This window comes from Phalangium opilio, unplaced genomic scaffold (assembly GCF_054372755.1).
Source record: "Phalangium opilio isolate 3A_F unplaced genomic scaffold, DU_Popi_V2 ptg000056l_1, whole genome shotgun sequence".
NCBI lineage: Eukaryota > Metazoa > Arthropoda > Arachnida > Opiliones > Phalangiidae > Phalangium > Phalangium opilio.
Window position 1 is genome coordinate 3,150,567 of NW_028324175.1, and position 15,214 is coordinate 3,165,780.

Here is a 15,214-nt window from a genome sequence, read left to right on the forward strand (position 1 = left end):
CTAAACATTACGCCACGGAAGCCCAAATGTTAAATGCTCGTCAGGTATTGTGTAAAAACCTTGACTTTTTACGTCACATCTGAGACCTCATAACACCGCTCCCGGATGGGCTCGAACCACCAACCTATTGGTTAACAGCCGAACGCGCTAACCATTGCGCCACGGAAGCCCAAAAGTTAAATGCTCGTCAGGTATTGTGTAAAAACCTTGATTTTTTACGTCAAATCTGAGACCTCACAACACCGCTCCCGGATGGGGTCGAACCACCAACCTATTGGTTAGCAGCCGAACGCGCTAACCATTGCGCCACGGAAGCCCAAAAATTAAATGGTCGTCATTTATTGTGCAAAAACTTTGGCTTTCTACGTTACAATTGAGATCACACAACACCGCTCCCGGATGGGCTCGAACCACCAACCTATTGGTTAACAGCCGAACGCGCTAACCATTGAGCCACGGAAGCCCAAAAATTAAATGGTCGTCAGGTATTGTGTAAAAACCTTGACTTTATACGTCACATCTGAGACCTCACAACACCGCTCCCGGATGGGCTCGAACCACCAACCTATTGGTTAACAGCCGAACGCGCTAACCATTGCGCCACGGAAGCCCAAAAGTTAAATGCTCGTCAGGTATTGTGTAAAAACCTTGACTTTTTACGTCACATCTGAGACCTCACAACACCGCTCCCGGGTGTGCTCGAACCACTAACCTTTCGGTTAACAGCCGAACGCGCTAACCATTGCGCCATGGAAGCCCAAAAATTAAATGTTCGTCAGGTATTGTGGAAAAACCTTGACTTTTTACGTCACATCTGAGACCTCACAACACCGCTCCCGGATGGGCTCGAACCACCAACCTATTGGTTAACAGCCGAACGCGCTAACCATTGAGCCACGGAAGCTCAGAAATTAAATGGTCGTCACGTATTGTGGAAAAACTTTGGCTTTCTACGTTACATTTGAGATCCCACAACACCGCTCCCGGGTGGGCTCGAAGCACCAACCTATTGGTTAACAGCCGAACGCGTTAACCATTGCGCCACGGAAGCCCAAAAATTTAATGGTCGTCAGGTATTGTGGAAAAACTTTGGCTTTCTACGTTACGTTTGAGATCCCACAACGCCGCTCCCGGGTGGGCTCGAACCACTAACCTATTTGTTAACTGCTGAACGCGCTAACCATTGCACTACGGAAGCCCAAAAATTAAATGCTCGTCAGGTATTGTGGAAAAACCTTGACTTTTTACGTCACATCTGAGACCTCACATCACCGCTCCCGAATGGGCTCGAACCACCAACCTATTTTTTAACAGCCGAAAGCGCTAACCATTGAGCCACGGAAGCTCAGAAATTAAATGGTTGTCACGTATTGTGGAAAAGTTTTGACTTTTTACGCTACATCTGAGACCCCACAACACCTCTTCCGGGTGGGCTCGAACCTTCAACCTTTCGATTAACAGCTGAACGCGCTAATCATTGCGCCACGGAAGCCCAAAAATTAAATGGTCGTCATTTATTGTGGAAAAACTTTGGCTTTCTACGTTACATTTGAGATCACACAACACCGCTCCCGGATGGGCTCGAACCACCAACCTATTGGTTAACAGCCGAACGCGCTAACCATTGAGCCACGGAAGCCCAAAAATTAAATGGTCGTCAGGTATTGTGGAAAAACTTTGGCTTTCTACGTCACATCTGAGACCTCACAACACCGCTCCCGGATGAGCTCGAACCACCAACCTATTGGTTAACAGCCGAACGCGCTAGCCATTGAGCCACGGAAGCTCAGAAATTAAATGATTGTCACGTATTGTGGATAAGTTTTGACTTTTTACGCTACATATGAGACCCCACAACACCTCTCCCGGGTGGGCTCGAACCTTCAACCTTTCGATTAACAGCTGAACGCGCTAATCATTGCGCCACGGAAGCCCAAAAATTAAATGTTCGTCAGGTATTGTGAAAAACTCTGACATTTTACGTTACATCTGAGACCTCACAACACCGCATCCCGGATGGGCTCGAACCACAAACCTATTGGTTAACAGCCGAACGCGCTAATCATTGAGCCACGGAAGCCCAGAAATTAAATGGTCGTCATTTATTGTGCAAAAACTTTGGCTTTCTACGTTACATTTCAGATCCCACAACACCGCTCCCGGGTGGGCTCGAACCACCAACCTATTGGTTAACAGCCGAACGCGCTAACCATTGAGCCACGGAAGCTCAGAAATTAAATGGTTGTCAGGTATTGTGGAAAACCTTGACTTTTAACGTCACATCTGAGACCTCACAACACCGCTCCCGGATGGGCTCGAACCACCAACCTATTGCTTAACAGCCGAACGCGCTAACCATTGCGCCACGGAATCCCAAAAATTAAATGCTCGTCAGGTATTGTGTAAAAACCTTGACTTTTTACGTCACATCTGAGACCTCACAACACCGCTCCCGGATGGGCTCGAACCACCAACCTATTGGGTAACAGCCGAACGCGCTAACCATTGCGCCAAGGAAGCCCAAAAGTTTAATGCTCGTCAGGTATTGTGTAAAAACCTTGACTTTTTACGTCACATCTGAGACCTCACAACACCGCTCCCGGATGGGCTCGAACCACCAACCTATTGGTTAACAGCCGAACGCGCTAAACATTGCGCCACGGAAGCCCAAAAGTTAAATGCTCGTCAGGTATTGTGTAAAAACCTTGACTTTTTACGTCACATCTGAGACCTCACAACACCGCTCCCGGATGGGCTCGAACCACCAACCTATTGGTTAACAGCCGAACGCGCTAAACATTACGCCACGGAAGCCCAAATGTTAAATGCTCGTCAGGTATTGTGTAAAAACCTTGACTTTTTACGTCACATCTGAGACCTCATAACACCGCTCCCGGATGGGCTCGAACCACCAACCTATTGGTTAACAGCCGAACGCGCTAACCATTGCGCCACGGAAGCCCAAAAGTTAAATGCTCGTCAGGTATTGTGTAAAAACCTTGATTTTTTACGTCAAATCTGAGACCTCACAACACCGCTCCCGGATGGGGTCGAACCACCTACCTATTGGTTAGCAGCCGAACGCGCTAACCATTGCGCCACGGAAGCCCAAAAATTAAATGGTCGTCATTTATTGTGCAAAAACTTTGGCTTTCTACGTTACAATTGAGATCACACAACACCGCTCCCGGATGGGCTCGAACCACCAACCTATTGGTTAACAGCCGAACGCGCTAACCATTGAGCCACGGAAGCCCAAAAATTAAATGGTCGTCAGGTATTGTGTAAAAACCTTGACTTTATACGTCACATCTGAGACCTCACAACACCGCTCCCGGATGGGCTCGAACCACCAACCTATTGGTTAACAGCCGAACGCGCTAACCATTGCGCCACGGAAGCCCAAAAGTTAAATGCTCGTCAGGTATTGTGTAAAAACCTTGACTTTTTACGTCACATCTGAGACCTCACAACACCGCTCCCGGATGGGGTCGAACCACCAACCTATTGGTTAGCAGCCGAACGCGCTAACCATTGCGCCACGGAAGCCCAAAAATTAAATGGTCGTCATTTATTGTGCAAAAACTTTGGCTTTCTACGTTACATTTGAGATCACACAACACAGCTCCCGGATGGGCTCGAACCACCAACCTATTGGTTAACAGCCGAACGCGCTAACTATTGAGCCACGGAAGCCCAAAAATTAAATGGTCGTCAGGTATTGTGGAAAAACTTTGGCTTTCTACGTCACATCTGAGACCTCACAACACCGCTCCCGGATGAGCTCGAACCACCAACCTATTGGTTAACAGCCGAACGCGCTAACCATTGAGCCACGGAAGCTCAGAAATTAAATGATTGTCACGTATTGTGGATAAGTTTTGACTTTTTACGCTACATATGAGACCCCACAACACCTCTCCCGGGTGGGCTCGAACCTTCAACCTTTCGATTAACAGCTGAACGCGCTAATCATTGCGCCACGGAAGCCCAAAAATTAAATGTTCGTCAGGTATCGTGAAAAACTCAGACATTTTACGTTACATCTGAAACCTCACAACACCGCATCCCGGATGGGCTCGAACCACAAACCTATTGGTTAACAGCCGAACGCGCTAATCATTGAGCCACGGAAGCCCAGAAATTAAATGTTTGTCACGTATTGTGGAAAAGTTTTGACTTTTTACGCTACATCTGAGACCCCACAACACCTCTCCCGGGTGGGCTCGTACCACCAACCTCTCGAAAAACAGCTGAACGCGCTAACCATTGCGCCACGGAAGCCCAAAAATTCAATGTTCGACAGGTATTGTGGAAAAACTCAGACATTTTATGTTACATTTGAGACGTCACAACACCGCTCCCGGGAGAGCTCAAACCACCAGTCTTTTGAATAGCAGCTGAACGCGCTAACCATTGCGCCACGGAAGCCCAAAAATTAAATGGTCGTCAGGTATTGTGGAAAAACTTTGGCTTTCTACGTTACATTTGAGATCACACAACACCGTTCCCGGGTGGGCTCGAACCACCAACCTATTGGTTAACAGCCGAGCGCGCTAACCATTGCGCCACGGAAGCCCAAAAGTTAAATGCTCGTCAGCTATTATGTAAAAACCTTGACTTTTTACGTCACATCTGAGACCTCACAACACCGCTCCCGGATGGGGTCGAACCACCAACCTATTGGTTAACAGCCGAACGCGCTAACCATTGCGCCACGGAAGCCCAAAAATTAAATAGTCGTCATTTATTGTGCAAAAACTTTGGCTTTCTACGTTACATTTCAGATCCCACAACACCGCTCCCGGGTGGGCTCGAACCACCAACCTATTGGTTAACAGCCGAACGCGCTAACCATTGAGCCACGGAAGCTCAGAAATTAAATGGTTGTCAGGTATTGTGGAAAACCTTGACTTTTAACGTCACATCTGAGACCTCACAACACCGCTCCCGGATGGGCTCGAACCACCAACCTATTGGTTAACAGCCGAACGTGCTAACCATTGCGCCACGGAAGCCCAAAAATTAAATGGTCGTCAGGTATTGTGGAAAAATTTTGGCTTTCTACGTTACATTTGAGATCACACAACACCGCTCCCGGGTGGGCTCGAACCACCAACCTATTGGTTAACAGCCGAACGCGCTAACCATTGCGCCAAGGAAGCCCAAAATTTAAATGCTCGTCAGGTATTGTGTAAAAACCTTGACTTTTTACGTCACATCTGGGACCTCACAACACCGCTCCCGGATGGGCTCGAACCACCAACCTATTGCTTAACAGCCGAACGCGCTAACCATTGCGCCACGGAAGCCCAAAAATTAAATGGTCGTCAGGTATTGTGGAAAAACTTTGGCTTTCTACGTTACATTTAAGATCACACAACACCGCTCCCGGGTGGGCTCGAACCACCATCCTATTGGTTAACAGCCGAGCGCGCTAACCATTGCGCCACGGAAGCCCAAAAGTTAAATGCTCGTCAGGTATTATGTAAAAACCTTGACTTTTTACGTCACATCTGAGACCTCACAACACCGCTCCCGGATGGGCTCGAACCACCAACCTATTGGTTAACAGCCGAACGCGCTAACCATTGCGCCACGGAAGCCCAAAAGTTAAATGTTCGTCTGGTGTTGTGGAAAAACTCTGACATTTTACGTTACATCTGAGACGTCACAACACCGCTCCCGGGAGGGCTCGAACCACCAACCTTTCGGTTAACAGCTGAACGCGCTGACCGTTGCGCCACTGAAGCCCAAAAATTAAATTTTCGTCAGGTATTGAGGTAAAACCTTGACTTTTTACTTCTCATCTGAGACCTCACAACACCGCTCCCGGGTGGGCTCGAACCACCAACCTATTGGTTAACAGCCGAACGCGCTAACCATTGAGCCACGGAAGATCAGAAATTAAATGGTTGTCACGTATTGTGGAAAAGTTTTGACTTTTAACGCTACATCTGAGACCCCACAACACCTCTTCCGGGTGGGCTCAAACCACCAACCTTTCGATTAAGAGCTGGACGCGCTAATTACTGCGCCACGGAAGCCCAAAAATTAAATGTTCGTCAGGTATTGTGGAAAAACTCTGACATTTTACGTAACATCTGAGACGTCACAAAACCGCTCCCGGATGGGCTCGAACCACCAACCTTTCGGTTAACAGCCGAACGCGCTAGCCATTGCGCCACGGACGCCCAAAAATTAAATGGTTGTCAGGTATTGTTGAAAAGTTACGACTTTTCACGCTACATCTGAGACCCCACAAATCCTCTCTCGTTTGGGCTCGAACCACCAACCTTTCGGTTAACAGCTGAACGCACTAACCATTGCGCCACGGAAGCCCAAAAATTAAATGGTCGTCAGGTATTGTAGAAAAACTTTGGCTATTTACGTTACATTTGAGATCCAAAAACACCGCTCCCGGGTGGGCTCGAACCACCAAGCTATTGGTTAACAGCCGAACGCGCTAACCATTGAGCCACGAAAGATCAGAAAATAAATGGTTATCACGTATTATGGAAAAAGTTTGACTTTTCACGCTACATCTGAGACCTCACAACACCTCTCCCGGGTGGGCTCGAACCACCAACCTTTCGATTAACAGCTGAACGCGCTAACCATTGCGCCACGGAAGCCCAAAAATTAAATGCTCGTCAGGTATTGTGGAAAAACTCTGACATTTTACGTTACATCTGAGACGTCACAACACCGCTCCCGGGAGGGCTCGAACCACCAACCTTTCGGTTAACAGCTGAACGCGCTGACCATTGCGCCACTGAAGCCCAAAAATTAAATTTTCGTCAGGTATTGAGGTAAAACTTTGACTTTTTACTTCACATCCTAGACCTCACAACACCGCTCCCGGATGGGCTCCAACCACCAACCTTTCGATTGACAGCCGAACGGGCTAACCATTGAGCCACGGAAGCTCAGAAATTAAATGGTTGTCAGGTATTGTTGAAAAGTTACGGCTTTTCAAGCTACATCTGAGACCCCACAAAACCTCTCGTTTGGGCTCGAACCACCAACCTTTCGGTTAACAGCTGAAAGCGCTGACCATTGCGCCACTGAAGCCCAAAAATTAAATGTTCGTCAGGTATTGTGGAAAAACTCCGACATTTTACGTTACATCTGAGACGTCACAACACTTCTCCCGGATGGGCTCGAACCACCAACCTATTGGTTAATAGCCGAACGCGCTAACCATTGCGCCACTGAAGCCCAAAAATTAAATTTTCGTCAGGTATTGAGGTAAAACTTTGACTTTTTACTTCACATCTGAGGCCTCACAACACCGCTCCCGGATGGGCTCGAACCACCAACCTTTCGGTTAACAGCCGAACGCGCTAACCATTGCGCCACAGACGCCCAAAAAAAATGGGCGTCAGGTATTGCGGAAAAACTTTGGCTATTTACGTTACATTTGAGATCCAAAAACACCGCTCGCGGGTGGGCTCGAACCACCAAGCTATTGGTTAACAGCCGAACGCGCTAACCATTGAGCCACGAAAGATCAGAAAATAAATGGTTATCACGTATTATGGAAAAAGTTTGACTTTTCACGCTTCATCTGAGACCTCACAACACCTCTCCCGGGTGGGCTCGAATACCAACCTTTCGATTAACAGCTGAACGCGCTAACCATTGCGCCACGGAAGCCCAAAAATTAAATGCTCGTCAGGTATTGTGGAAAAACTCTGACATTTTACGTTACACCTGAGACGTCACAACACCGCTCCCGGGAGGGCTCGAACCACCAACCTTTCGGTTAACAGCTGAACGCGCTGACCATTGCGCCACTGAAGCCCAAAAATTAAATTTTCGTCAGGTATTGAGGTAAAACCTTGTCTTTTTACTTCACATCTGAGACCTCACAACACCGCTCCCGGATGGGCTCGAACCACCAACCTTTCGGTTAACAGCCGAACGCGCTAACCATTCGCCACGGACGCCCAAAAATTAAATGGTCGTCAGGTATTGTGGAAAAACTTTGGCTATTTACGTTACATTTGAGATCCAAAAACACCGCTCCCGGGTGGGCTCGAACCACCAACCTTTCGATTAAGAGCTGGACGCGCTAATTACTGCGCCACGGAAGCCCAAAAATTAAATGTTCGTCAGGTATTGTGGAAAAACTCTGACATTTTACGTAACATCTGAGACGTCACAAAACCGCTCCCGGATGGGCTCGAACCACTAACCTTTCGGTTAACAGCCGAACGCGCTAGCCATTGCGCCACGGACGCCCAAAAATTAAATGGTTGTCAGGTATTGTTGAAAAGTTACGACTTTTCACGCTACATCTGAGACCCCACAAATCCTCTCTCGTTTGGGCTCGAACCACCAACCTTTCGGTTAACAGCTGAACGCACTAACCATTGCGCCACGGAAGCCCAAAAATTAAATGGTCGTCAGGTATTGTAGAAAAACTTTGGCTATTTACGTTACATTTGAGATCCAAAAACACCGCTCCCGGGTGGGCTCGAACCACCAAGCTATTGGTTAACAGCCGAACGCGCTAACCATTGAGCCACGAAAGATCAGAAAATAAATGGTTATCACGTATTATGGAAAAAGTTTGACTTTTCACGCTACATCTGAGACCTCACAACACCTCTCCCGGGTGGGCTCGAACCACCAACCTTTCGATTAACAGCTGAACGCGCTAACCATTGCGCCACGGAAGCCCAAAAATTAAATGCTCGTCAGGTATTGTGGAAAAACTCTGACATTTTACGTTACATCTGAGACGTCACAACACCGCTCCCGGGAGGGCTCGAACCACCAACCTTTCGGTTAACAGCTGAACGCGCTGACCATTGCGCCACTGAAGCCCAAAAATTAAATTTTCGTCAGGTATTGAGGTAAAACTTTGACTTTTTACTTCACATCCTAGACCTCACAACACCGCTCCCGGATGGGCTCCAACCACCAACCTTTCGATTGACAGCCGAACGGGCTAACCATTGAGCCACGGAAGCTCAGAAATTAAATGGTTGTCAGGTATTGTTGAAAAGTTACGGCTTTTCAAGCTACATCTGAGACCCCACAAAACCTCTCGTTTGGGCTCGAACCACCAACCTTTCGGTTAACAGCTGAAAGCGCTGACCATTGCGCCACTGAAGCCCAAAAATTAAATGTTCGTCAGGTATTGTGGAAAAACTCCGACATTTTACGTTACATCTGAGACGTCACAACACTTCTCCCGGATGGGCTCGAACCACCAACCTATTGGTTAATAGCCGAACGCGCTAACCATTGCGCCACTGAAGCCCAAAAATTAAATTTTCGTCAGGTATTGAGGTAAAACTTTGACTTTTTACTTCACATCTGAGGCCTCACAACACCGCTCCCGGATGGGCTCGAACCACCAACCTTTCGGTTAACAGCCGAACGCGCTAACCATTGCGCCACGGACGCCCAAAAAAAATGGGCGTCAGGTATTGCGGAAAAACTTTGGCTATTTACGTTACATTTGAGATCCAAAAACACCGCTCGCGGGTGGGCTCGAACCACCAAGCTATTGGTTAACAGCCGAACGCGCTAACCATTGAGCCACGAAAGATCAGAAAATAAATGGTTATCACGTATTATGGAAAAAGTTTGACTTTTCACGCTTCATCTGAGACCTCACAACACCTCTCCCGGGTGGGCTCGAATACCAACCTTTCGATTAACAGCTGAACGCGCTAACCATTGCGCCACGGAAGCCCAAAAATTAAATGCTCGTCAGGTATTGTGGAAAAACTCTGACATTTTACGTTACATCTGAGACGTCACAACACCGCTCCCGGGAGGGCTCGAACCACCAACCTTTCGGTTAACAGCTGAACGCGCTGACCATTGCGCCACTGAAGCCCAAAAATTAAATTTTCGTCAGGTATTGAGGTAAAACCTTGTCTTTTTACTTCACATCTGAGACCTCACAACACCGCTTCCGGATGGGCTCGAACCACCAACCTTTCGGTTAACAGCCGAACGCGCTAACCATTCGCCACGGACGCCCAAAAATTAAATGGTCGTCAGGTATTGTGGAAAAACTTTGGCTATTTACGTTACATTTGAGATCCAAAAACACCGCTCCCGGGTGGGCTCGAACCACCAACCTATTGGTTAACAGCCGAACGCGCTAACCATTGAGCCACGGAAGATCAGAAATTAAATGGTTGTCACGTATTGTGGAAAAGTTTTGACTTTTAACGCTACATCTGAGACCCCACAACACCTCTTAAGGTGGGCTCGAACCACCAACCTTTCGATTAAGTGCTCGACGCGCTAATTATTGCGCCACGGAAGGCCAAAAATTAAATGTTCGTCAGGTATTGTGGAAAAACTCCGACATTTTACGTTACATCTGAGACGTCACAACACTTCTCCCGAATGGGCTTGAACCACCAACCTATTGGTTAACAGCCGAACGCGCTAACCATTGCGCCACGGACGCCCAAAAAAAAATGGGCGTCAGGTATTGCGGAAAAACTTTGGTTATTTACGTTACATTTGAGATCCAAAAACACCGCTCCCGGGTGGGCTCGAACCACCAATCTATTGGTTAACAGCCGAACGCGCTAACCATTGAGCCACGAAAGATCAGAAAATTAATGGTTATCACGTATTATGGAAAAAGTTTGACTTTTCACGCTTCATCTGAGACCTCACAACACCTCTCCCGGGTGGGCTCGAATACCAACCTTTCGATTAACAGCTGATCGCGCTAACCATTGCGCCACGGAAGCCCAAAAATTAAATGCTCGTCAGGTATTGTGGAAAAACTCTGACATTTTACGTTACATCTGAGACGTCACAACACCGCTCCCGGGAGGGCTCGAACCACCAACCTTTCGGTTAACAGCCGAACGCGCTAACCATTGAGCCACGGAAGCTCAGAAATTAAATGGTTGTCAGGTATTGTTGAAAAGTTACGACTTTTCAAGCTACATCTGAGACCCCACAAAACCTCTCTCGTTTGGGCTCGTACCACCAACCTTTCGGTTAACAGCTGAACGCGCTGACCATTGCGCCACTGAAGCCCAAAAATTAAATGTTCGTCAGGTATTGTAGAAAAACTCCGACATTTTACGTTACATCTGAGGCCTCACAACACCGCTCCCGGATGGGCTCGAACCACCATCCTATTGGTTAACAGCCGAACGCGCTAACCATTGAGCCACGGAAGATCAGAAATTAAATGGTTGTCACGTATTGTGGAAAAGTTTTGACTTTTAACGCTACATCTGAGACCCCACAACACCTCTTCCGGTGGGCTCGAGCCACCAACCTTTCGATTAAGTGCTCGACGCGCTAATTATTGCGCCACGGAAGGCCAAAAATTAAATATTCGTCAGGTATTGTGGAAAAACTCCGACATTTTACGTTACATCTGAGACGTCACAACACTTCTCCCGGATGGGCTTGAACCACCAACCTATTGGTTAATAGCCGAACGCGCTAACCATTGCGCCACTGAAGCCCAAAAATTAAATGGTAGTCAGGCATTGTTGAAAAGTTACGACTTTTCAAGCTACATCTGAGACCCCACAAAACCTCTCTCGTTTGGGCTCGAACCACCAACCTTTCGGTTAACAGCTGAACGCGCTGACCATTGCGCCACTGAAGCCCAAAAATTAAATGTTCGTCAGGTATTGTGGAAAAACTCCGACATTTTACGTTACATCTGAGACGTCACAACACTTCTCCCGGATGGGCTCGAACCACCAACCTATTGGTTAATAGCCAAACGCGCTAACCATTGCGCCACTGAAGCCCAAAAATTAAATTTTCGTCAGGTATTGAGGTAAAACTTTGACTTTTTACTTCACATCTGAGGCCTCACAAAACCGCTCCCGGATGGGCTCGAACCACCAACCTTTCGGTTAACAGCCGAACGCGCTAACCATTGCGCCACGGACGCCCAAAAATTAAATTTTCGTCAGGTATTGAGGTAAAACTTTGACTTTTTACTTCACATCTGAGGCCTCACAACACCGCTCCCGGATGGGCTCGAACCACCATCCTATTGGTTAACAGCCGAACGCGCTAACCATTGAGCCACGGAAGATCAGAAATTAAATGGTTGTCACGTATTGTGGAAAAGTTTTGACTTTTAACGCTACATCTGAGACCCCACAACACCTCTTCCGGTGGGCTCGAGCCACCAACCTTTCGATTAAGTGCTCGACGCGCTAATTATTGCGCCACGGAAGGCCAAAAATTAAATATTCGTCAGGTATTGTGGAAAAACTCCGACATTTTACGTTACATCTGAGACGTCACAACACTTCTCCCGGATGGGCTTGAACCACCAACCTATTGGTTAATAGCCGAACGCGCTAACCATTGCGCCACTGAAGCCCAAAAATTAAATGGTAGTCAGGCATTGTTGAAAAGTTACGACTTTTCAAGCTACATCTGAGACCCCACAAAACCTCTCTCGTTTGGGCTCGAACCACCAACCTTTCGGTTAACAGCTGAACGCGCTGACCATTGCGCCGCTGAAGCCCAAAAATTAAATGTTCGTCAGGTATTGTGGAAAAACTCCGACATTTTACGTTACATCTGAGACGTCACAACACTTCTCCCGGATGGGCTCGAACCACCAACCTATTGGTTAATAGCCAAACGCGCTAACCATTGCGCCACTGAAGCCCAAAAATTAAATTTTCGTCAGGTATTGAGGTAAAACTTTGACTTTTTACTTCACATCTGAGGCCTCACAACACCGCTCCCGGATGGGCTCGAACCACCAACCTTTCGGTTAACAGCCGAACGCGCTAACCATTGCGCCACGGACGCCCAAAAAAAATGGTCGTCAGGTATTGCGGAAAAACTTTGGCTATTTACGTTACATTTGAGATCCAAAAACACCGCTCCCGGGTGGGCTCGAACCACCAAGCTATTGGTTAACAGCCGAACGCGCTAACCATTGAGCCACGAAAGATCAGAAAATAAATGGTTATCACGTATTATGGAAAAAGTTTGACTTTTCACGCTTCCTCTGAGACCTCACAACACCTCTCCCGGGTGGGCTCGAATACCAACCTTTCGATTAACAGCCGAACGCGCTAACCATTGAGCCACGGAAGCTCAGAAATTAAATGGTAGTCAGGCATTGTTGAAAAGTTACGACTTTTCAAGCTACATCTGAGACCCCACAAAACCTCTCTCGTTTGGGCTCGAACCACCAACCTTTCGGTTAACAGCTGAACGCGCTGACCATTGCGCCACTGAAGCCCAAAAATTAAATGCTCGTCAGGTATTGTGGAAAAACTCTGACATTTTACGTTACATCATAGACGTCACAACACCACTCCCGGGAGGGCTCGAACCACCAACCTTTCGGTTAACAGCTGAACGCGCTGACCATTGCGCCACTGAAGCCCAAAAATTAAATTTTCGTCAGGTATTGAGGTAAAACCTTGTCTTATTACTTCACATCTGAGACCTCACAACACCGCTCCCGGATGGGCTCGAACCACCAACCTTTCGGTTAACAGCCGAACGCGCTAACCATTCGCCACGGACGCCCAAAAATTAAATGGTCGTCAGGTATTGTGGAAAAACTTTGGCTATTTACGTTACATTTGAGATCCAAAAACACCGCTCCCGGGTGGGCTCGAACCACCAACCTATTGGTTAACAGCCGAACGCGCTAACCATTGAGCCACGGAAGATCAGAAATTAAATGGTTGTCACGTATTGTGGAAAAGTTTTGACTTTTAACGCTACATCTGAGACCCCACAACACCTCTTCCGGTGGGCTCGAACCACCAACCTTTCGATTAAGTGCTCGACGCGCTAATTATTGCGCCACGGAAGGCCAAAAATTAAATGTTCGTCAGGTATTGTGGAAAAACTCTGACATTTTACGTAACATCTGAGACGTCACAACACCGCTCCCGGATGGGCTCGAACCACCAACCTTTCGGTTAACAGCCGAACGCGCTAGCTATTGCGCCACGGACGCCCAAAAATTAAATGTTTGTCAGGTTTTGTTGAAAAGTTACGACTTTTCACGCTACATCTGAGACCCCACAAAACCTCTCTTTTGGGCTCGAACCACCAACCTTTCGGTTAACAGCTGAACGCGCTAACCATTGCGCCACGGAAGCCCGAAAATTAAATGGTCGTCAGGTATTGTAGAAAAACTTTGGCTATTTACGTTACATTTGAGATCCAAAAACACCGCTCCCGGGTGGGCTCGAACCACCAAGCTATTGGTTAACAGCCGAACGCGCTGACCATTGCGCCACTGAAGCCCAAAAATTAAATGTTCGTCAGGTATTGTGGAAAAACTCCGACATTTTACGTTACATCTGAGACGTCACAACACTTCTCCCTGATGGGCTCGAACCACCAACCTATTGGTTAATAGCCGAACGCGCTAACCATTGCGCCACTGAAGCCCAAAAATTAAATTTTCGTCAGGTATTGAGGTAAAACTTTGACTTTTTACTTCACATCTGAGGCCTCACAACACCGCTCCCGGATGGGCTCGAACCACCAACCTTTCGGTTAACAGCCGAACGCGCTAACCATTGCGCCACGGACGCCCAAAAAAAATGGTCGTCAGGTATTGTGGAAAAACTTTGGCTATTTACGTTACATTTGAGATCCAAAAACACCGTTCCCGGGTGGGCTCGAACCACCAAGCTAATGGTTTACAGCCGAACGCGCTAACCATTGAGCCACGAAAGATCAGAAAATAAATGGTTATCACGTATTATGGAAAAAGTTTGACTTTTCACGCTACATCTGAGACCTCACAACACCTCTCCCGGGTGGGCTCGAACCACCAACCTTTCGATTAACAGCTGAACGCGCTAACCATTGCGCCACGGAAGCCCAAAAAATAAATGCTCGTCAGGTATTGAGGTAAAACTTTGACTTTTTACTTCACATCCGAGACCTCACAACACCGCTCCCGGATGGGCTCGAACCACCAACCTTTCGATTAACAGCCGAACGCGCTAACCATTGAGCCACGGAAGCTCAGAAATTAAATGGTTGTCACGTATTGTGGAAAGGTTTTGACTTTTTACGCTACATCTGAGACCCCACATCACCTCTTCCGGGTGGGCTCGAACCACCAACCTTTCGATTAACAGCTGAACGCGCTAACCATTGCGCCACGGAAGCCCAAAAATTAAATGTTCGTCAGGTATTGTGGAAAAACTCTGACATTTTACGTTACATCTGAGACCCCACAACACCTCTT

The 15,214-nt window shown here is 47.4% G+C and overlaps 5 non-coding genes across 5 annotated transcripts; all 5 read right to left on the reverse strand.

The window, feature by feature from the left end:
* Positions 1-243: 243 nt before the first annotated feature.
* On the reverse strand, positions 244-316 carry TRNAS-GCU (transfer RNA serine (anticodon GCU)). Its single transcript has one exon. It is a non-coding gene; the product is annotated as a tRNA-Ser (tRNA).
* Positions 317-3,035: 2,719 nt separating this feature from the next.
* Positions 3,036-3,108, reverse strand: TRNAS-GCU (transfer RNA serine (anticodon GCU)). Its single transcript has one exon. It is a non-coding gene; the product is annotated as a tRNA-Ser (tRNA).
* A 368-nt stretch (positions 3,109-3,476) lies between these two features.
* Positions 3,477-3,549, reverse strand: TRNAS-GCU (transfer RNA serine (anticodon GCU)). Its single transcript has one exon. It is a non-coding gene; the product is annotated as a tRNA-Ser (tRNA).
* An 8,142-nt stretch (positions 3,550-11,691) lies between these two features.
* On the reverse strand, positions 11,692-11,764 carry TRNAN-AUU (transfer RNA asparagine (anticodon AUU)). The gene has a single exon. It is a non-coding gene; the product is annotated as a tRNA-Asn (tRNA).
* An 808-nt stretch (positions 11,765-12,572) lies between these two features.
* TRNAN-AUU (transfer RNA asparagine (anticodon AUU)) lies at positions 12,573-12,645 on the reverse strand. Its single transcript has one exon. It is a non-coding gene; the product is annotated as a tRNA-Asn (tRNA).
* Positions 12,646-15,214: the final 2,569 nt, after the last annotated feature.